The following is a 22,834-nucleotide window of genomic DNA, read 5'->3' as shown; positions in this document are numbered from 1 at the left end:
TACTGTGCACTTTTTGCGTCATAAAGTCACTTTAATATTACAAAAGTACATTGTACTTTTAGACCTCATAAAGTGACTAAAAAGTCACATAACTTCAATGATTTCATAAAGTCTCACTAAAAAGGTGGGTTCACTTGTTTTCCTAGGCATAGGAAAAAAACACTAGGAAACACCTCCTTGGTACCTTTTTCAACACTTCCTCTTACCGAGGAAGGTGTTTCTCACCACTCCCATCTTATCCCTGAAGTAGACATACTTGCCCCTTGGCAAGGACTTGGTGAGAATGTTTGCAACTTGTTCATCAGTGGATATGTACTCTAGCTTCACTGCCCCTCTCTGAACACAATCCCGGATGAAGTGGTATTTGATCTCAATATGTTTAGTTATGAAAAACTGTATTCTTTATGAGTTTAATACAACTATGATTATCACAATAAATCATAATTGGTCTTAACCACTGACCAAATAAGCCATACAACATCTTACGAAGTCAAATGGCCTTGCAACTGGCCTGACTAGCTGCAATGTACTCAACCTCTGTGGAACTTAGTGCCACTAAACTCTGTTTCTTATTGAACCATGACACCATTGCTGAGCCCAACATGAGACAACATCCATATGTACTCTTCCTATCACTAGCATTGCCTACCCAATCTGAGTTTGTACAACCTATCAACCTGACTCCATCCCCTTGGACATAGTCTAGTCCATAATCCACTATGCCTTGTAGGTACCGTAACACATGTTTCGTAACCACCCAATGCACCTTCCTAGGCTCCATCATAAAAAGACTCAATGTGTTGACAGTGAAACAAATATCTAGTCTAGTGTTGACCAGATACATCAATGACCCGATCAATCGATGATATAAAGTGGTGTCTACCAACTCAGAATTAGAAGCATGTAGCTTCTTCTGGTTGGTAATCATCGGTGTGGTCATAGGCCTACAGTCCTCCATACAAAATCTCCTCAATATGCCCCTTGCATACTTGCCCTGACCCAAGAAGATATGCCCATCCTCCTACCAAACCTCCAACCCCAGAAAATAGTGCATCAGTTCTATATTTATCATCTCGAACTCTGAAGCAAGATCTCTCTTGTAGTGCTCAATGAGTCTCTCCTCTCCTGTAATGAATAAATCATCAACATATTGTACAAGAATGAGCGGATCCTTGCCAACCACAATGTAATGTAGGTTCGGATCTGCATTACTCATCATTCTTCTCGAAACCCATGTGCTGCAAGTAGGAGTCAATCTTCGAGTACCATGAAGGCTTTCTTAAGCATGCATAGTGTTGATTTGTGTAGCTTGGGAGGTACTCCAAGCCCTAGGGTTTAGGGTTTGGAGGACAAAGCGCCACAAGGGTAGCTGTGGGCTTGGAACCCAAATATGGGGTTTTGACACCCATTGCGTTTTGGGGCAAAACCATGATGGATTCACGGTATGTGATGGATGAGGATGATAGTGCTTGGAAAGATGATTCCAACGCATCGAATTCTCTGAATCTGAGTTGCCGTTTGGGAGATATGGATTTTTGAATTTGACAGATTAATTTGGTTGTCAAGTAGGCCGACTTGATATGTGTCACTTCAAGTGAGACGTTGAGCCATTGTATGTGTATAAATACAAGGCGTATTGAGGTAATTTAAGCATCCAAGTTTGAGCAATACACTCAAGGGATATCTCTGAAATTTCGTGGAGAAGAAGCTGCAACAAGGGAGAACAAGACAGTGTGGAGAAGCCTAGGAAACAATGTGGAATTTCTGTGATTGAGCCGCAGTGCTGTAGGTGACAACGTGGCATTTGGAGGGTTGTTTGGGCTTGTGTTAGGGGCTGTTCTTGGTGCATTTGTAGGGTAGGAAAACTGCAGTTAAGAGAAGGGTGTTGTTGCTGTTTTGAAGACATAATTGCGGACTGTGTGGAGGAGACAGCTACCGCAGTCCATTGCTGGGCTAGGCCGTAGGCCATAGCCAGCAAGTGGAGCCTATAGGAGCTGCGTTCAAGGTGGATAACAACCCTATAAGGCAGGAGGAATCTCCCTAAGGTGGACCGCAGTAAAAAAGGAGGCTAGTTGCTGAGTTGCGTGGAGGTTAAGGGCTGCACATTATGCCCTAACCAGAATTACAGGAGCAACAAGTAAACAGTGGAGGACAACAGTACTTGGAGGTGTATTGGGTCAATATATTTGACCAGTTTGGATCATTTTTATAAGCAGCATGTTGGAGCCAATTGGAAGACATTCCGGGAGAGGGAAAGTGTCTTCCTAGGAGCAGATTCAATAGTGAAGCATTGGGTGTCATAGAGCTGGTTGGAGGGCAGTGTGTTGGCTACCCAAAGTAGCCCTAGACGAGCTATCTTGAAGGACAAAGAGCAACTGAAGGTTGGGTGAAGGACGGTGCCAAAGTGCAACACTTTGATGGACTAAAGTTGTTGCTAGCGTGGCAGATTGGAGCTCGGGAATTGGCCAACCCAGAGAGCAGTTGATGAGCCCATGTTCATTGTAGCAGACATGACTTGCAACAGTGATAGGAGGCAACCCTCCTGGAGTCTCGATGTGTAGTGGCCTTGATGGACTAAGGCACTACTAGCGAGCAGTATGGGTGTGACGGACCGACAGGACAAGATACGACATAGAAGTGCTTGGACGCCTCCTGAAAGCTGGTATGTTCAACCTGAATCAATTCACTCATCAACGCCATATACTCAAAATAGTGTTGAGGAGCCTTGCTTTGTCTAATTGAATATCTCAGAGCACCAACATACTCTTGGGCCTCTCTCAATGTCTGCTCTACCTAGTTGGCTTACTTCCTCCCCATGCTTGGAGTCTGAGGTTAGGTGTGAAGAATCCCCTAATCCTCATCTTTATATCTCTACTTGGCTTGCTCGCTTTGCTCACAAACCTTTGTGATTGTGGTCAAAGGAATATGTGCTGACTCAACCTTTGGTTCTTGCTCCTCTTGAACTTCAACTGCAGAAGAACTCATGCTGCCAAACTTTCGAAGAGCCCTCTCTTCTACGAACTTCACATCCCTACACACCACTATCTTCTTGAGAGTAGGAATGTAAACATGATAGGATTTTGAAGTCTAACTGTAGCCCACAAGGATACCTTTCTTTGTAATAGCCTCCAACTTGGTCCTTTTCTCCTCGGGAACATGGCAGACACAAAGCACACAAAGATGCAAATGCGTCCCAAACTGGGTTCTTCCCTGTAAACGCCTCCTCTAGTGTCAATCTGCCTAACACTTTGTGTGGGCTTCTATTCGACAAGTATACGATAGTGTTGCAAGCCTCTTCTCATAGAAACAAAGGAAGATCCTGGTCATGGAGCATGGCCTTGGCTGCTCCAATTATAGCCCTGTTTTTCTGCGCTACAACTCCATTTTGCTGAGGGTGGTACGAAACAATCAAATCCTTCTTGAGACCTTCATGAGCACAAAAGTCCTTGAAGTCATTCAAGATGTACTTGCCTTCATTATCCGACCTCAGTGTCTTGATCTTCCTCCTTATCTGATTCTCAACTAGAGCCTTGAACTCCTTGAATTTGCTGAAGACCTCGTCCTTATTTTTCATGAAATAGATCTAGGTCTTCCTAGAGAAGTCGTCAATGAAGGTCACATAATACTAGTACCGACTCAAGGATATTGTTGACATGGGCCCACACACGTCTGAGTGTACTAGATCCAAAATCCCTTTGGACCTAGTGTTGTTGCTCGGAAAACTAGTCTTGGCATATTTACTCAGTGTGCAACCCTTGCACACCTCATGTTGCTCAACCTTCAGTTCTGGCAACCCCATCACTATCTCCTTGAGCACATTAAGTGATCCATGATGAAGATGAGCCATCCTCCTGTGCCATAATTCTCCCAACCCTTTGTTACAGCTTACCAATGCATGCGTTGGCTCAAATTGCAATTGAAACAAGTTGCCCTTCTTGACCCCTATTACTTTCGTTGTCTTGGAGTTCTTGGGCCAAATATACACTTTACCCTCCTCAAAGGTCACAATGTAACCCTTGTCCTCCAAGGTAGCAACTAAAATCAGGTTCTTTGTCATACCCGAAACATACAACATGTCCTCCACCAACAAGGGTTTGCCAGACTCCCTTTGAAACTTGATTATGCCAATACCAGCTAGATGGTACGTGGCATCGTCTCTAAGCTCTATGTAGAAATCTGACTCTTTCTTCAAACATGTCAAATGCTCTTTTACTCCTGTCATGTGGCAAAAAGCCCTACTATCAATGTACCATACACTGATGGCAACTGAACTCGAGAGACATGCAATGAGCAAAAAATCATTCTCGAACCGTGCTGTAAACTCGTCCACCTTTGCGATAGAAACAACCTGTTTCTTCTGCTTTCCCTTCTTATTTGGGCACTAGCTGGCGTAGTGATCTAATTGATGGCATGCAAAGGATTTAACCTTGCTTTGATCGTTTTTCTTCTCACCATTGGAAGAGGACCCCTCACTTAGCCCTTTATTGGCCTTCTGCTTACCCTTGCTTCACAAAGCAAGGTTCCCCTCTTCAAATCTCTTCCTCTGATCACCTTGCTGACCATTATCCCCTCCCGGATGAAATTATCCTGAAGCCTCACCCAATCGGGTAGCTGATCCTGACCCATAACACACTTGACAAAGACCTCCTAGTGCTTCGAAAATCCATTCAAGGCTATATGCACAAACTCCTCCTTAGCAATCATTTCTCCAACAACATCCAATGCGTCCCTGACTTGTGTCTGCTTGGACAAATAAGATGTCACTGTAATGTCCTCTACGAATTGAGGATGATTGAAGGACGAAATAGCAGATCGATCCCATAGGCTGCAGTCCTCAAAAAAGGGGAAAAACCCCAAAATTTCCATTTTTGGGCGAGTTTTGTGGCAGCTGGGCAAAGAAACCCAAAATTGGGTTTTTGAGTAAAAATTACTCAGTCAATTAAGGAGAAGAGGCCCTCTAGGAAATCTATAAATATAAGAGGATTGAATTAATTTTGGATCATCATTGAGGATCAAATCATCTATTCTATTGAGCTATAACTCTGAGGGTTTTAAGACCCCTTTTTCTCCTATCAATTTTAGTGGTGAAAGATTCCACCCTATTGGTAAAATCTTCTCTCTTTTATTTTTACTCATTTTGGGTAGGAAATAATCTTCTGAAGGAAATCGAATTGCATAACTGAAGTTCGAAGGCAGGAATGAGGTAAATCTAAGGCAATGAGATTTTTTGTTGCTCCCGATCTTTGTTCTAAACAAGAATTCGAGGAGAAAGCTCTAATAATGAAGGTCCTACAACAAACCACTCCTGAAACATCCAAAAGTTGTTGGAGATAGAGTGACAACGGAAATCTGAGACAACCCTAGTTTGTGTTGAGAAATCTAGGGCATCATATGGATTAGGTTCTTTAGTTAGATTTCTCTTAGATTTTGACATTTTCTTGTGATTTCTCTTTTCTTCTTATTAGTTCTTCTTTAATTTATTATGTTCATTTTATCAAGACAAATGCCAAACAATGAAGATCACAACAAGGGACACAAGATGTAGGCACTTAGCCAGGGCAAAACCTAGTCCAATTCTTCCACTAGTATATTCAAATCAAGATGAGACAATTCAAGACCCTTCAGACTGTTGATTTGGGGTAGCATCGGATGTGCTCTAGCCACAAAAAATGGTGGGGAGGCTAAAGCACATGAGATTTCCAAGACTCAAAAATGGTTTGGGAAAATTCTAACCTGTTTGGGAGATATTAAAATAATTAATATTTTCAATGGAGTTCCTAAGTCTAAACTTAGGAAAAATAAAATATTAATGGGTATTAATATAAAACTGGGTTAGAAGGGTCCAAAAGTCATGGATCAAGCCAAATCTAATCTTAGCCGTTGATTAGAGATTTAATCTCGGTCGTGGATGGACCAACGAGAAAAGTATAAAAGAGGCTTGAGGGTCAGTTGGAGAAAACACCGAGAGAGATCAAGAACTCGATTTTCTGGGGTAGAGTTTGCTAAGGAAATTGAGTGAGTGATTTGAGTTGCAGCTAAGGGGCAGTGAAAACATAGCAGAGAGGTAGAGTTAGTACCGGGAGGATCAACGCAAAAGCCGGGAGAGGTTGACGCAGAGCCAGCTAGAGGCCACGCAGAGGCAGCGAGGAGCTGTGTAGAGCCAGAGAGGGCCAGCGTGTGAGACACAAAGTCTCCAGAGGCTGACGTTGAGCCCAAAGAGGTTGACGCAGAGCCTAGAGAGGCAGACGCTGGGCCAGAGAGGCTGATGCAGGGCTTAGAGGCAGCGCTGAGAGATTTTTCGTGGGACAGACTGGGAGCTGGAGAGCCAGATAGGGTGACGCAGTCCCTATCAGAGTGACGCAGAGCAGCAGAAGTTGCATTGTTGTTGTGGGATTGTTCATTCGGTGATTTAGCCGGAATATCTGTCTCCGACTGAAAGGTACTACTGTTGAGTCATTTCTGGCACCCAAGTTGTATTTTGAAACTGCATAATAATAAAACCCTCTGAATAGCTGCACCGGTTTTCCCGCATTGAGTTTTTCCGGGGACATTAGTTCAAAAACAATGGTGTCACTTGTTAGGATATTCCTACACATAGGGAATAGTTAAGTATAACTTGGTCTAGTGTAGAGTTAGGTAAAGTGTGTTTCTTTACTATGTACTTTTGTAACTTACAATCTGACGGTCACGATATGTAGTGATCCGACAGTTCATTCTCTCCTCGATATTACTGACACTTAATCCGTGGCTTAACACCCGATTGGTCCATGATCTCTATTTAAAGAGCATGGAGGGTCATTTGTAGGGTAACCATTCATGAGAGAAGCTTATGTAAATTTTCATTCTTTTATTAATAAATTGCCTGAAGTGGCCGTGTTGGCTCAGGCCATGCACTGTTTCCCTCTTTGAGGGTTTTAACCACGTCAACAATACTGGTGTATTGATCTGTGATCTATTTGTGAGCGGTGTCCTTTGGTGTTCTGTCTGAGGAACTTACCCTGTAAATTCCTACATGGTATTAGAGCTATTTGAGGCTCGCATCTCTTGGTGATCCAAATCTGAAGTCGGTAGAACTGCATCCGACTGCTGTTTCGTAGATGTACTGTTTTTGACTGCTTTCGGGCCGAGAGGACTGCTTTATTGTGTTAGGAGCATCTGTTCCAGTGAGGAACCCCTTTCGTTTTACGCAAAAAGGTTTCTGGTAGTCCTAGCTACGTCATGTTTAAGATCTGGAGGTATACAATGTTTATTTGCAGTGTCTAGTTATTTTCTCTCTGTTTATTTCGGTTTATTTAGCTCTTTGTTTTCTTATTACCAGATCTATACCTTTCATTTCTGCATATGCTCTTTGCCCCGCGACTCTGTGCGATCTGGGCAAATCAGAAACAGAGAGGAAAGATTTTTCTCATGCGTATGATCTTTTCCGCCGCGCCTTAGTGTGATCTCGGAAAATCAGAAACATCGGGGAAAATATATAGTTTTCGGCTAAAGCTAACTTCAAGCCGTAAGGTTTGTTTTTTTTGGTATGTTCGTGTTGGGTTTTGTGTTTTTTGTTTTGTAGGGAAAAAAAGAGCTTTCTCAAGTAAGCATGCAGCCCAAAGCTTCAATGACTAAAAAAAAAAAAACCCCTTCCTCTTTTCCAAAAATTACTAACCTTTTAATCTAGCTCACTTGGTCCAAAGCTACTTTATGAGAATAGAGGTCTTGAGTTCAAGTCTTTCTTGGTCCAAAGCTACTTTATTAGATTAAGTTTGGAAAGGGGGCAGATTTTTTTTTAATATAACATTATCATTCATTTCTGCACATTCTCGCACTTCGTCGACATCTTCAACAACTTTTCTTCAAAAGGCCATAACTTCTTCATCCGGAAGCCGTTTTCAGAGTCGTTTTTTCTGAATCAACCTATTTTTTCGAGATCTTTCCATTGGAACACTTATTTTCAGCATATACAGCTTCAGTTTCTATTAAAAATGGAAAGTCCATGCCAAGTTATTCTTGACAGCACCAACTACTTCCAATGGTGGTCCTACATTGTGGATTTACTTAGAAGTAAAGGTCTTTACCGAATAGCCTCAAGCCAAGAAACCAAACTGAAAGATGAAGATAAGGCAGCCAAATGGGAAAATAGGCAAGATCAACCACGTGGGTTGATAGGGATGTTTATTTCTCCAGACCTTAGATTCCATATCGCAGAACTTGATACTCTTGATGAAGCAATGAAATAGATCACTAAAGTTTTTGGAATTAAAAATGAACTTAGAGCCCATCAACTCGAAAATGAGTTGCATACATTGGACCCCAATAATTGTTCTTCCATTGAAGATTTTCTGTCCAAGTTCAAGACCCTTAGACTTCTTTTGGAAGGTGTTAAGGTTAAGAAAGAAGATGGTAACCTTATCTATTCCATTCTTACTAAGTTGGGACCAGCCTACTCTGTGTTTGTTTCCACCTTCCATTCTACAAGAGAAGACTTCATTTCTCAAGGTCAAGCCTACAAGTCCCCTTCCTTTGATTCCTTTTGTGATTCTTTAATAAGAGAACAAGTAAAACTCTTACACCTTGGTCTTCTTAATCTTGGAAACTCTTCTAAGAAAGTCTCAGCCGCCCAACAACAACCAAATTCAAAGAATCCTAAGAAGCAATATCCTAAAAAGAATGGTACTAAACCAAACAAGGGTCCTAAGCAATTTCAGCCTCAAAATGAAAAATCATTTCAACAAAATGATAAGGCAAATAAAAACAAAGGGAAGAAGATTGATAGACATTGCCACTTTTGTAATCGAGATGGCCACTTAGAATCCAAATGCTTTAAGAAGATGGAAGCCTTGGAAGCAGCAATGAAGAAGCATAACATCCATTTGGAGCACTCTTTAACTTCAACTTCATCTTCAACAATAACACTTTCTGCATATGGTTGTCAAACATTTCGGTCTGGATATGCACTAAATGTATCTTCTTCTTCTAATTCTCATGAGTGGCTCATTGATTCTGGAGCTTCTTATCACATGGCCAAAAACAAAGCCATGTTTTCTTCTTTAAATGATTATAACACCAAAAATATATATGTTGGTGATGATAGATCTCTTAGTGTTGTAGGAACTGGAACTGTTCATATAAACAATGGTCAATTTAATGATGTATTATGTGTTCCAACCTTATCCTGCAACCTTCTATCTGTATATCAGACAACTCATTCAGGTGAAGGTAAAATCGTTGAATTTTCACCTCACGATGTTGTAATTAAGGACCTAAGAGATCCTAGACAGATTTTAGCTACTGGCATTGCTGATGATTCTACAAGGTTGTATAAGTTTAACAACTTTGGGTCATCAAATCTTCCCCGGTAGTTGTTGCTCATAATGATAAAGTGAACAAACTTTGGCATGAGCGATTTGGTCACTTAAATATCGCTCCCTTCAGAATCTATGTAAAGAAAATATGGTGACAGGTCTTCCAATGGTATCTTGCAGAGATGGTGTTTGTTTCGGATGTGTACTCGGAAAACATCATCGAGATAGTTTTGAAAAAAGTGCCTCTTGGCACGTCTCAGCCCCTTTACAGCTTGTGCATAGTGATTTATGTGGTCCACTTCCAGTTGTTTCATTCTCTGGCTACAAGTATTTCTTAACTTTCATTGATGATTTCTCCAGACGCACTTGGGTATTTAACATGTTTTTGGCCTTTGTTGAAAAACAATCTAGACATCAAATTCTTAAGCTAAGATCTGATAATGGCGGAGAATATGTTAACAACAAATTCATCAACTTTTGCACTGAGAATGGAATTCAAATGCAACATACTATTCCATATACTCCACAACAAAATGGTGTAGTTGAAAGGAAGAATCGCACCTTAAAGGAAATGGCTATTTGTATGCTTCAATTTAAAGGACTTGGTCTTAATTTTTGGGCAGAAGCAATTAACTATGCAAATTACATAATAAATCGCACTCCTACTAAGGTTTTAGAGAGTATCACTCCAGAAGAAGCATGGAGCTCAATTAAACCAGATGTAAGTCACTTTTGTGTTTTTGGAAGTGAAGCATGGGCCCATATTCTAGATGAGAAACATAAAGCTTTAGAACCTAAAAGTGAAAAATGTATTTTTGTTGGATATTCTGAAGATGTCAAAGGATATAGATTTATTCCACTTAAGTCCAAAAATGTTATCATTAGAAGAGATGTAAAGTTTGCTTAAAATATATCGGCCTACAAGCCTAGTTCGGCGGATGTGCCACCTCTCTCTATTTCTTCTACTTTTGAAAATATTTTTTCTTCAGATGATGAAAGCGAGGATGAAAATCCTCCCCCACCTTCTCAGGATCCTTCTTTAGCTCCTCAGCTTCCAAAATGGGTCTATGCTACTCGAAATGCAGCAGGTGCTCTTTCCAGTGATCCTACAGATCAACGACGTACACATTCTTAGTTCGATAGAGCCTCTTCTTTACTGGCTCAAGCTTCAGCGAATTATGATCCTGACACCTTTGGAGAAGCTTCAGGCCATCCGGATTGGGACACAACTATGAATGAAGAATATCGTTCATTATTGACAAATGATACATGGGATCCTGTTCCTCTACCAAAGGGATGAAAACTTGTTAGATGCAAATGGGTTTACAGAACCAAGTATGGACCAGATGGGAAAGTTGATAAACATAAAGCTCGTCTTGTTGCTAAGGGTTTTTCACAAGTTGGAGGCATTGACTATACTGAAACCTTCTCCCCTGTTGCCAAAATGAACTCTATCCGCCTTGTTCTTTCCCTTGCTGCCTCTTTCAAATGGGAAGTCCATCAGATGGATGTTAAATCTGCCTTCTTGCATTGGGACTTGCATGAAGAAATCTATATGGAACAACCTACTGGCTTTATACAAACAAACTCCAGCCTTGTATGTCGGCTTAAGAAATCCATTTATGGTCTCAAGCAGGCTCCTCGGGCTTGGTATGCCAAAATGGATAGCTTTCTTTTAGAAATTGGCTTTTCTAGGTGTCATTCTGACAATACTGTCTACACTAAGAAAATGGGCAAGTCCCTTATCATTCTTGTTCTTTATGTTGATGATCTTATTCTCACTGGTAGTGATCCCAACCTTATAAACCATGTGAAGTCTAGCCTTAAAAAGAAGTTTGAAATGACAGACTTAGGACACTTGCATTATTTTCTTGGTCTTTAAGTCTTGAAATCCAAGGTAGGTATTTCCCTTTCCCAGTCCAAGTATGCTTGTGATCTTCTATGCCATTTTCGCATGGAAGACTGTAAGCCAGCCCCTTCTTCGTTTCAGTCTGGAGCCAAACTTTCCGTCACTTGTACTTCCCCTAAAGTTTATGCTACCTTATATCGTCAACTTGTAGGAAAACTTTTGTATCTGACCCATACTCGTCCTGACCTTTCCTTTGCTGTTGGCCTTATTTCTCGGTTTATGCAAAACCCACATGAAAGTCATTGGAAAGCAGTAAAAGAATACTTCGTTATGTTCGAGGTACAGTCCAGTTTGGGATTCATTACAATGTAGAAGCATCTCCTTTATTGGTTGGTTTCACTGATTCTGATTGGGCTAGTGACCCTGATGATCGGAAGTCTATTGCAGGTTATGTGTTCACTCTTGGTTCAGGATCTATTACATGGGCTTGTAAGAAACAAAGTGCCATTTCTCTTTCTTCAACAGAAGCAGAGTATTGTGGGGCCGTAGAAGCTATAGTAAGGAAGCCCTGTGGCTTCGTCAGATCCTGTCAGAGTTTGGCTTTCAGCAGCAGCATCCGATTACACTTTGGTGTGATAATCAAAGTGCCATTCAACTATGCAAAGATCCAGTCCAACATCTGCGTAGCAAACACATTGAACTGCACATGCACTTCATCAAAAAGCTCATTCACGACCATGTTCTTGAAGTACAATATTGTTCAACAGATGATCAAGTTGCAGACATCTTTACAAAGGCTCTCACAGAGGCGAAGTTTACTAAACTTCGATTTATGGTTGGAGTTCAGGAAGTTGTCACTAAGGGGGGATAGGCTCTAATGCCTCCTTCCTTCTTCTATTGTGTCATATTTGTACATCCTTCAATCCTATCCCAAGTTGTTCTTAAGGGGGGATGTTAGGATATTTCGACACATAGGAAATAGTTAAGTATAACTTGGTCTAGTGTAGAGTTAGGTAAAGTGTGTTTCTTTACTATGTACTTTTGTAACTTACAATCCGACGGTCACGATATGTAGTGATCCGACGGTTCATTCTCTCCTCGGTATTACCGACACTTGATCCGTGGCTTAACACCCGATTGGTCCATGATCTCTATTTAAAGAGCATGGAGGGTCATTTGTAGGGTAACCGTTCATGAGAGAAGCTTATGTAAATTTTCATTCTTTTATTAATAAATTGCCTGAAGTGGCCGCGTTGGCTTAGGCCGTGGACTGTTTCCCTCTTTGAGGGTTTTAACCACATCAACAATACTGGTGTATTGATCTGTGATCTGTTTGTGAGCGGTGTCCTTTGGTGTTCTGTTTGAGGAACTTACCCTGTAAATTCCTACAGTTTTTCCTTCAGTTGATGATTTGTATGTGTTGATACTATACTTGTATTTATTTTCAGTATTTACATGGTAAATAACGTGTTAAGTAATTGAACAAGTAGGAAGAAATAAATCAGATAGTACAGGAAGAATTTCTAAGAAATTCCAACATGGTATCAGAGTGTGATTGCAGATCACAGGATAACTGAAGGCATTAGCCGAGCAGAGCAGTAGCAGCAGAAACAATTGTCTCGAGTGACAGAAGTTGTTCCTAGTAGAAAGTAGCAAGGAAGGGGTGACGCAAAGGGCTTGCGTCATCAGTTCAAGCCAGGAGGAGGATCAGCGTTGAGGCAGAGAGGACCAGACCTAACCTACGCAGTGCTTGATCATCTTTCTCAGTCAAGAAGGATTGATGCTGTGGCCAAGAGGTGCAGATTTTGCTGGTGCCGGCATTGTGCAGAGCCTAGAGGCTCAGACCTTCAGATTGCTGAGGCATAGGAGGGCTGTGGGTAAGTTGCAGAGCGACGTTGGTGGGGTATTGTGGTTAGAACAATACCTAACAGGGCAAGACCAAGGAGGAGGGTGTTGCTGCCGAGGATTTCTAGCCAAGAAGTCTGGATCAGTGGTGCAGTTGCACAAACGATCGGAGTGGGGCATCTCAACATTGGCAAAGGGGTTTCTAGGAGGGAAATCGAGGCTTAGAGGGAGTCAAACTGAGAACTTCCAGACGAGAAGTTGAGAGACTTGAAAGAGTCGAAAGAGGAGCAGCGAAATGGCAGTGAATGGGCTGAGAGATCAGGATAAACTGGACAGAGCTTCCAACTTCGTAGTCTAGAAGGCCAGGATCTTGTCCATTCTAGACAGGTATCACATCAAGCACTTCGCCTTGAAAACAATAGCGATCCCAGTTGACCCGACTGAAAATGAGAAGTACGAAGAAGCAATGGCCAGGGCTAAGTGCATCATCCTTGATGGGGTCAAGGATCATGTGGTACCACATATTGCCGAGAAGGGTACGGAAAATGAGATGTGGGATGCCCTGAAGAAGTTGTATCAACATACTTCCGTGCAGAGGAAGATGCTTCTAGAAAATCAGTTGCGGTCATACCAGATGCAGAGGGGAGAGCAGATAGATATCTTCCTCGGGCGATTGACAGAGATTCGGGACCAGCTGACTTCCATAGGGGCCACGCTGGATGAGGAGATGTTGGTGAGGACCACACTAAACGCAGTCTCAGAGGACTGGGAGGTATTTGTCCAAAGCTTACTGGGCAGGTCGAACCTTCCGGATTGGGAGGAACTGTGGGCAAATCTTCGTCAAGAAGAGATCAGACGACTGACTAAGGCAGGGAGTAGCGGTAAGGGGGTCAAAATCAAGGAGGAGGAAGAGGAGGATGCTTCTCTAGCATTTGCGGGAAAGCAGGAGAAACAGAAGAAGGACCTCTCCAAGGTCAAGTGCTTTCACTGTGGGGAACTGGGTCACTATGCGAACCAGTGTCCAAGGATGAAGAGCAAGGGAGAGGCTTCTGAGACCAAGGCAACGCTAGCAAGGGCAGAGAAAGAAGTGGAGACAGATGACAACTGTGCTATGAATTCTCATGTGCCACTTGAGAGGAAGAGGGGAGACATCGAGCTGTAGTCAGATGGACTACAAACGATGAGGGGCAGGATCCTTGAGGGACCCAACCTCTTGGATTATACCTTGCTACGGGAGCCCTGAAGATAAGTAACAGGACTGGCAGATGTCGGTAAAGACGGATGCAGATGGAGTGACAGAGGGTACTACAGTGCAGGAGTCCCTGGACAATGTAAGGCAATAGTGCGAGATGCATGGAGTTGTTGCAACAGCGCAAAGGTCAGTAGAGGGAGCACTTGTCAGTGACAGAGGGAGCTTCAACATCGGGAGTGTTTCTAGCTTGACAGAGATGTCAGAGTTGGGAGGATCAGTTACTTACTTCTCAGTAACTAAGTTGCAGTGCAATGGTTAGCAATGGTAGTGTTATGGGTAGCACGATGCAACATGATGAGAGGGGATGCAATGCAGATGCAGCAGTGGCAGTGGCAGAGCCATGGGCAACAACACAGATGCAGAGGGAGTTGCCGTATAGATCTGGCAGTGGCAGGGCCATGGGCAACAACATAGATGCAGAGGGAGCTACCGTACAAATGTGGCAGTGGCAGTGGTAGGGCCATGGGTAGTAGTACATGATGCAACAGTGCAGAGGATGTTGGGCGGGGAGGCCTAGCATCAGCACAGGGACCGATGCTAGATGATCATGGTGATACTCAGTGAGTAGTATTACTAGAGCACAGTCCTCGCTAAGAGGGAGTGTTGATTTGGGGTAGCATCAGATGTTCTCTAGCCACGAAAATTGGTGGGGAGGCTAAAGCACATGAGATCTCCAAGACCTAGAAATGGTTTTGGCAAATTTTAACTGGTTTGGGAGATATTAAAATAATTAATATTTTTAATGGAGTTCCTAAGTCTAAACTTAGGAAAAATAAAATATTAATGGGTATTAATATAAAACTGGGTTAGAAGGGTCCAAAAGTCATGGATCAAGCCAAATCTAATCTTAGCCGTTGATTAGAGATTTAATCTCGGCCGTTGATGGACCAACGGGAAAAGTATAAGAGGAGGCTTGAGGGTCGGTTGGAGAAAACACCGAGAGAGATCAAGAATTCGATTTTCTGGGGCAAGGTTTGCTGAGGAAATTGAGTGAGTGATCTGAGTTGCAGCTGAGGGGCAGTGAATACATAGCAGAGAGGCAGAGTTAGTACCGGGAGGATCAGCGCAGAAGCCGGGAGAGGTTGACGCAGAGCTAGCTAGAGGCCACGCAGAGGCAGCCAGGAGTTGCGCAGAGCCAGAGAGGGCCAGCGTGTGAGACACAGAGGCTCCAGAGGCTGACGCAAAGCCCAGAGAGGTTGACGCTGGGCTAGAGAGGTTGACGCAGGGCCTAGAGGCAGCGCTGGGAGATTTTTCGTGGGACAAACTGGGAGCTGGAGAGCCGGATAAGGTGATGCAGTCCCTATCTGAGTGATGCAGAGCAGCAGAAGCTGCATTGTTGCTGTGGGATCGTTCATCCAGTGATTTAGCCAGAATATTTGTTTCCGATTGAGAGGTACTACTGCCGAGGGCATCCTTTGTTGGGTGAGCCATTTCTGGCACCCAGGTTGTATTCTAAAATTGCATAATAATAAAACCCTCTGAATAGCTGCACCAGTTTTTCCGCATTGGGTTTTTCCAGGGACATTAGTCCAAAAACAACAGTGTCACTTGTGTGCTTGTTTTTCCTTCAGTTGATGATCTATATGTGTTGATACTGTACTTGTATTTATTTTTAGTATTTACATGGTAAATAACTTGTTAAGTAATTGAACAAGTAAGAAGAAATAAATCAAATAGTATTGGAAGAATTTCTAACGGGTTAAACTTAGAAATTCCAACACAGACCTTGACAAAGATCTCCTCCAATCACCAAGTCAACCCTCCAACAAGTCTTTCCCTGATTCTGCATCAACCAACTTCAACCTACAACTTCGATCTCTTGCAATTATACGCGGATTCCTGTAATCGTGAATTCCTGCAATTGTACCTGAATTCTTGTAATCGCGAATTACTCCAATCATACTTGAATTCATGTAATTGCGAATTTCGGCAATTGTACCCAAATTCTCGTAATTGCGAATTCCTGCAATTTTACCCGAATTCTTGTAATCGCGAATTCCTTCTTGAGATTGAACTTGAGAGTGTATGTGCTTCCAAGTGAGTTGAGCTCCCTCTATTTATACTGCTTCCATGAGGTCGAATTGCCTCCAATAGGGCCGACTTCTCCAAGACAGGGCCAACTTGGTGAGGAGGGACAAAATGACTACTTTGACTCAAAAATAAATTTCTTTACATGATACAAAAGCCCAAGAAGGGTCTAATAAATGTGACAATGACTCTTTTGACTCTTGACAAAACCTAGAAGCCTTCAATGGAGGCTATGACCTAGAAAATAAATGAAAGAGCATGAAACCCATGCTTCAATAATATTTTTCTTTTACAATAAATTTTTCTTTTGAAAAATACAATTATGAAGACTAACACTAGTTACATTCTTCAACACTCCTTAACTAGGGAGGTATTCATAATTACATATATACAGAGGTACATGGAAGATATCAAAATGATATACTCTATGAAGAGTCAACACACACATAGTGCTACATATTAGATACCTGACCAGGGTATTCTAATTAGGTGGGACTAAGGTGTGTTCCTAGCTTTAGCCTTTACAGGTACCATCAAGCATTAGCTCTAACACCAACCCAGGGATCTAAGTGCGTATTTAAGGTTAGAGCTCCAAGATCAATGCCACCCTCCCTACTTCGGGATTTAGACATCATCACAGGTCGGCTAGATGTCCTCCCAAGCATCTTGTCGCCCTAAGATGCTTCATCTCTCCTTATCAACTAAACCAAATATATCCACCAATCCAAGCATGCTTCAAATATTCAACCTTCTTATGGAGAGATTTGCACAAACACAACCCCAATTAGTAATAAACTTTCACTATACATATTTAACACAAACCTTTGGGGTTCTTAATCATTTTGATGCTACTTAGATCATCATCATATCAAACAAATTTACTTGGAAGCTTTACTTCAACTTTTCAGCAGCACCAAACATCCAAGTTTTGTTCACAACTTTATCAATCACGAATAACCATCAGTATTGCTTCAACTATTCTCTGATTTCAAACATCCTCATGGCCTTTTCATCAGGTTGTTCACTTCTTTTCAAGCTCCCTCTCAACTAGGGAGACATACACTCTCCTTTATCCAAGTAATTAGAGGACAAGTTCATCAATTATCTTATTCTTCCAGTCACACAAGCTCTTCCTTTTTGCATCAACAATTCATCGGAGAATTTAGACCTTCCAAAACTTCATCATTCCTTCACATGGTAACATGGTCATGTCATCGAAGTTCTCACAGCTCCCTCTTACCATCATGCTCCACATCATTATCAAATTATTATCAAATATGAGGTAAGCATCTTCATCATCTTGAAGACTATGTACCTGTAAACCTTTAACAAGTACAACCAAACACAAATATGTATGTACAAGAGCATGAAGTTAAGTATGTCATAATAAATTAGATTTTAGATATTCAAGACCTAAACTTAGTTAGGTTTTATAATCAATTAAGAGCTTCATCCATTAGACTTCTTGCAACAAGATTTACTAGGGTTTTGTTATAAACCCTAGATTTCATCATTAAAACATAATCATATCAATATTCAAAAACATTATACTTCTAGGGTTTCATTATCATGCTCTAGAATATCAATCTCTACTGGATTTTGTTACAAACCCTAGATTTCAAAAACTAAATCATGAATATCAACAATCAAGTTAGCATACCAACATTTCATCTCTAGGGTTCCATTATTATTTCCTAGAGACTTATATCATTCTCATACTAGGGTTTTATCGTAAACCCTAGATACAAACATCAAACTCCAAAATTAGATATACAATAATTTTGACCAGGCTAGGGTTTCAATTATACAGAAGCATATATACCCAAAGATCCATTTCTAGGATTTTATATTGACTATTACAAGGGTTTAGTCATAATCCCTAATATACCAAACCCTAATAAAAACTAGGGTTTCTAGACATCAACAACAAACTCTAAATGACTAGGGTTTTACCATAACATTCCTAAACATTAAGAGAGTAGGATTTCAACAAGAGATTTAAACTTTATGAATCAACCCTAAGAAGATTAGGGCTCATCATTAGCATACCATAAGCATTGAAAGGCTAGGGTTTTATAGTAAAACCTAAGGTTCAGGTTTTATCAAAACAAAATGAAAAGAGATAAAATGATAAGAGTAGATTCAATCTAAAGATTAATCACCTAAACAAGAATCTTTATGATTCAAAATCCTAGACATGAAAGAGTTAGTAATATAAAACATCACCGCTCCTTGTAATATGAAGAATATTTACAATAAATCTTTATACATACCTTGAGTTACTCCTTTTACAAACCTCGTAAGTTTTCCTTAATGATAACATCTTCATAGTTCATCTCCTTATTTGTCAACTTGTGCTTTAAGGATTTGATTTACCAAGTCACCATTCTTAATATATACCTGCAATATTTCTTGACAAGCATAATCAAAATATACAAGTACACTAGCATGGTGATTAGGATTTCCATTACCTTTTAGAGAATGAATTCCTAGACGTTATTTAATTTCATTCTTGTCAATGATTGATATATATCTTGGACTATTTACAAATCCTAAACATTTGTTAGATGGAGACCAATTGAATGAGAGTGAGTTTTATCTTAGACATTAACAATATTTGCCAATCATACAATCAACTAACCTTAAGATATCAATTTAACAAATGAGCAAGTTATACATACCTTAAGACATACATACCTTTGTTTGATACTCCATTGAGCTTATTGCTCCTTTTGCAAACTGTAGACATGATGTTAGATGTATGAGACAAAAGAAAAAAAATGCTTACCTGATCTTGATGAAATCTTCAAGGGTTCTTCCATGAACTTGTGCATAACACATTTATTGTTGCAAACTTCTTCCTTCCTTGAGTCAGGAATGCTTTCTTTTTATGCATAAGTTTCATTCTTCCTTCAGCACTAAGATTCTTTTAATGTTTAAGAGAGGAGGCTCGACTTATTGTCTCCTTGTTTAGGATCAGACTGTGTATCTATATACTCAGAACAAAGGATCTTTTACCACCAAACTTGACTTGACATATCACTATAAGATCAGCGTATTGCTTGCTCCAAGATGATGACGTGAAGGAGGGTGATAGATTAATTTGAGGACTCAATCTTGCTCAGATTTTCGGCTCCTTTCTGAAGGTGACGGTGGCCAATTTTAGGGCTTCCAATTTATATTTATGCTCAAAATTTTGAAGTAGATCAACTTCTTATAGAGAAGCCTTACACATTCGCTCCCTTCTCCAGATGTCTCGACCTTCCATGGGCTGCAAGATTAGCCCTTCGGACCTCTATGACAAATCCTCTAGTTTTCTCAAAACTTTTGATCTCCTATTTCAGGCTTGCAGCCTAGTCACTTATAAATGTGCCCAAAATTCGTTCTTCTTTTCTGTAGGAGTTCGGTCCTCTATAACTCACTTATCTCCCTTGTCTTAAAGCCTTCTATTGCTTGTTGTGACTTTCTAACTGCCCTTATGCCAATGAACCAAGCTCTGATACCATGTTGAGAAATCTAGGGCATCATATGGATTAGGTTCTTTAGGTAGATTTCTCTTAGACTTTGACATTTTCTTGTGATTGCTCTTTTCTTCTTATTAGTTCTTCTTTTAATTTATTATGTTCCTTTCATCAAGACAAATGCCAAACAATGAAGATCACAACAAGGGACAAGATGTAGGCACTCAGGCAGGGCAAAACCCCTATCTAGGGGAAAACCCAGTCCAACTCTTCCACTAGTATATTCAAATCAAGATGAGACAATCCAAGACCCTTTAGACCTAGACAAATACCTCCTCCAATCACCAAGTCAGCCCTTCAACAAGTTTTTTCCTGATTCTGCATCAACCAACTTCAACCTGCAACTTTGATCTCCTGCAATCATACCCGAATTCATGTAATCACGGATTCCTGCAATTGTACTCGAATTCCTGCAATCATACCTAGATTCCCGTAATCGCGAATTCCTGCAATCGGTACACGAATTCCTATAATTGCGAATTCCTGCAATCGGTACACGATTCCTATAATCGCGAATTCTTGCAATTGTACCCTATTCTTGTAATCGCGAATTCCTTCTTGATATCGAACTTGAGAGTGTGTGCTTCCAAGTGAGTTGAGCTCCCTCTATTTATATTGCTTCCACGCAGTCGAATTGCCTCCAATAGGGCCAACATCTCCAGGACATGGCCGACTTGGTGAGGAGGGACAAAATGACTATTTTGACTCAATAAATTTCTTTACATGATACAAAAGCCCAAGAAGGGTCTAATAAATGTGACAATGACTCTCTTGACTCTTGACAAAACCTAGAAGCCTTCAATGGAGGTTATGACCTAGAAAATAAATGAAAGAGCATGAAACCCATGCTTCAATAATACTTTTCTTTTACATTTTTTTTTCTTGTGACAAATACAATTATGTAGACCGACACTAGTTACATTCTTCAACAGTGTGAGTGTTTCAAACCCTAATCTTCCAAAGCCGCATTCTGGGAAGGGAAATGGAATGACTTCCTGGGTGGATCTCGAAGTTTTGAATTGAAGGAAGTGGGCCTGAAGAAAATCGGTTGCCCTAGAAAATTCGGACCAGTGGTATAACTCGTGGAAATGTGTCGAAATCTATAATGTGAGCGTGGATCGGTGACTGTAAGGAAGCCGAAGTTGTCTGGTCTTGACCTGTGGTGAATGCACAATGGTACAAACCAGCAAAGATTCCCTCCTCTAACTTGACGCTTGTTCCATAGATCGAACATTACAATAGAGGCATCAAAGTTTGATTGGTAGCTTGGAATGAAAGGTCGACACTGTAGAAGGCCTGAAACTGGTATTATAGGGCAAATAAGGCCTAAGAATTTATAAGACAGGAATTCATTTAATTTTGTGATCTCTATGTTTGAAGTTTGTGGAATTCAGGGTCTGTAGCCATCACACATGAAATTTGTAGTCCTTGTTGTGGAATTGTTTGTTGTTCGGATTGAATTATGTGATACTACGTTATGGGTTTTTCTATGTTATGAATAATATGTTGTCATGTCGAGATTATTATACTATTGTCTTACAATTTTAAATTGCTTATTTACTGTATGACTAAAAAGAGAAATTAACAGATTGATGATTGAAATCCAATTTAACTATTGTACTTGAGAAGGAAGACTTGTTTCTCTAGGAAAATCCCTAGGGAGAAATCACCCTAGTACATTACAGTGGTATCAGAGTGTTGGAGTCCTACCAGCCTGTGGGTGTTGTATGTTTCCGGGAGATACAAGTAACGTTACAGTCAGGAAGAATAAGGTTAATCGCAGGGAAGCCATGGAGGGTAAGGAAGAACGGGGAGATCCAGGCACCAAGGAACTCTTACATGTACTTATACATGGACAAACAGAGATGTCAAACTAACAAGGGCAACAAGGACATCAGTTAATGCAAACATTGGCCAAGGACAACAACTTGTACATCTGATGACTCATCTCATAGGAAATGAAAATGTTGCTTGCAACAACAAAAGTTAGAACTAACACGGGAGGTAGTGGGAATCCTAACCCTAGTCCCCCTAACGCCAGGGAAACCAACAGAAGGAGTCACCAACCGTTACTTCCTCAATTTACAAATAATCAAGGCGCAGTAAACCAAGAAGTTGTTGAACCAAACAAATTGCTAGACAGTTACTTTTGGGAATATGCAGTGCTAGAAGAAAACACATGAACAACCATGACCTTCAATGAATACAATAATTTCAGATTTCGAAATAGACCCAGGGGACAACCTAATTCTGATATATTACGCAAGGCGAGTAAGCTTTCCTTTCCCTCATTTGATGGATCATCTAAATGTACAACAAGAGCTTGGATGCATAAATTGGACACCTATTTTAGGCTCAACCCCATGGCAAAAGTAGATTCGATCCAATTTTTCACATTACATCTAGAAGGGGAAGCAAAGGGGAAGCACATGAATGGTGGTATCATGGTCTTGTAACACTGGGGCATGCGAACATCACTTATGAGTATATTACACAAAAATTGATAGAAAGATGTGATCAAAACAACCCAGACATCCACTTCAGAGAATTGGCACTACTCAAGCAGACAGGGTTGTATGAAGAGTTTATTGCAGAATTTGAATGAACCACAATCATGGTTATAGATATATTTGAAGAGTGATTAGTCATGCTTTTCATTGAGGCATTTACCGAACCCCTACAAGATTGGGTCAAGGCATTCAACCCCGCTACCCTTCAGGAGGCTATCAAGAAGATTCAGGGTATGGGAAATGAAACCACTAAGTCCAAGGCTCCATCCAAGCCTTTCATTCCTCCAAAATATAAGGAGAAGAAGCCCTTTCAACGTGATTGGTCCAAAAAGGATAGGCTAGATGAAGAAACACAAAGTGAACTTAGTTGAAAGAAGTTATGCCTCAATTGTAAGGAGCCATGGGAACCAGGACATCGCTGCTTAGGTAAGGGAAAAATTCACTACATCGAAGTAGTCTTTGATGATGAGGAAGAAGGAGAGGAGCCCACTTCAAATGTTGAAGAAGAACTACCACAAAAGGAAGCAAAGGAAGAAGAA

The 22,834-nt window shown here is 40.9% G+C and overlaps 1 protein-coding gene across 1 annotated transcript in view; it reads left to right on the top strand.

The window, feature by feature from the left end:
• Positions 1-22,834, top strand: part of VCL1 (vacuoleless1 (VCL1)) — a 73,084-nt gene that overhangs the window by 40,269 nt on the left and 9,981 nt on the right. The gene's annotated exons all lie outside the window — the stretch shown is intronic.

The sequence above is a fragment of the Pinus tabuliformis genome, chromosome 4_2 (assembly GCF_031772625.1).
Source record: "Pinus tabuliformis cultivar Carrire ecotype Pingquan chromosome 4_2, CPIR1, whole genome shotgun sequence".
Taxonomy (NCBI): Eukaryota; Viridiplantae; Streptophyta; class Pinopsida; order Pinales; family Pinaceae; genus Pinus; species Pinus tabuliformis.
Note: the sequence above shows the minus strand (reverse complement) of the source record. Positions and strands in the feature narration are given on the sequence as shown.